The sequence below is a fragment of the Salvelinus sp. IW2-2015 genome, linkage group LG8 (genome assembly GCF_002910315.2).
Source record: "Salvelinus sp. IW2-2015 linkage group LG8, ASM291031v2, whole genome shotgun sequence".
Lineage (NCBI taxonomy): Eukaryota > Metazoa > Chordata > Actinopteri > Salmoniformes > Salmonidae > Salvelinus > Salvelinus sp. IW2-2015.
The window spans coordinates 30,249,150-30,250,792 of NC_036848.1; positions in this window are offsets into that span (position 1 = coordinate 30,249,150).

Consider the following 1,643-nt stretch of genomic DNA (forward strand, 5'->3'; position numbering starts at 1 on the left):
GCTCGAAGAACGTGAGGGCGGATGCCCTGTCTCACCTCTATGACGCAGAGGAGAGGCAGGGAGAGGAGACCCCCATCATCCCTCCGTTCTGTATCACCGTGCCAATGGTGTGGGACGTGGAGGCTGACATACAGCAGGCCCTGCATACAGAACCCGCACATGCATTTGCCTACATGCCCCATGGGGTGTGCGGGAAGCCACGCCCTCCTTACTGGGCGCCACGGCGCCTGTGTTCGGTCCATTCCGGGGGGGGGGGGGGGGGGGGTTGGATAAGGCCGTGACCAATCGCTTGCCTACTGAAAGGTAACTGGTAGCCCACCTTGGCTAGGGAGTCTCTTCACTGCTCCACTCTGTTCCCAGTCTAAAGACACCCAGACACCTCCCTTATGGTAAAGCTCCTTCCCTTGCCGTGCTACAACCCTGGTCTCAACCTCTCAGTGGAACTTTGTCACTGACCCCCCCCCCCCCCCCCTCCCAGGGGAAACACCAACCGTCTCCGTCATTGTGGACCGGTTTTTTTCAAAGCTTGTCGCCTTCTCCTCTGCCTGGGCTCCTATCTGCCATGCAAACCGCGGAGGCTCTTTTACACACGTCTTTAGCAACTACGGGATCCCGAAGGACATTGTGTCAGACCGTGGCCCTCAGTTCACCTCACGCGTATGGAAAGCGTTCATGGAATGCCTGGGGGACACGGTCAGTCTCACCTCCGGGTACCGTCCTCAAGAAAATGGGCAGGTGGAGAGGGTAAATCAGGAAGTGGGCAGGTTCTTGAGGTGTTACTGTCAGGACCGGCCGGGGGAGTGGGTGGATTTTCTAATCTTCTGAGTACGCGCAGAATTTTCTTCACCACTCCTCCTTTAGCCTCACTACTTTCCAGTGTGTGTTGGGGTATCAGCCGGCCCTGGCCCCTTGGCATCCAAGCCAGACCGAGGCCCCTGCGGTGGACGAGTGATTTCGGCACGCTGAGGAGATCTGGAACCCTGTACACACTCGTCTCCAGCGGGCCGTGCGTCGGCACACGGAACAGGCCAACCGCCACCACAGTGAGGCGCCTGTTTTCTCTCCAGGCGACCGTGTCTGGCTTTCCACCCGCAACCTGTCCCTCCGCCTGACCTGCTGGAAGCTGGGCCCGCAATTTGTGGGGCCGTTTAAAGTCCTGAGGAGGGTTAAGGAGGTAACGTACCATTTTCAACTCCCTGCTGATTACCGCATTAACCAGACTTTTCATGTGTGTCCCCTTGATGAAGCTGGACCCAGTGATGCCCCGCCTCCTCCTCTGGACATTGAGGGAGGTCCGGAGTACTTGGTCCGTGAAGTCCTGGATTCGATGCGGCGGGCGGGGCATCTCCAGTACCTCATCGACTGGGAGTGGTACGGCCCAGAGGAGTGGTGCTGGGTTCCTGCGGTGGATATCCTGGATGCTTCGCTGACATGTGATTTTCACCGTCGGCGCCCTGACCGCCCCGCACCGCATCCCTGTGGTTGTTCCCGAGGCCGGTGTCGTCCCGCCGTCAACACCGGCCCCTGTGACGGATTCACCCGGTCCTGCTGCTCATTCCGTTCACCAGCACCGGAGGTCTACATCACCGGCCTTCTAGGCGTCACTGAACTGGATCATCACCACCAACCCTGGACTGTCTTGT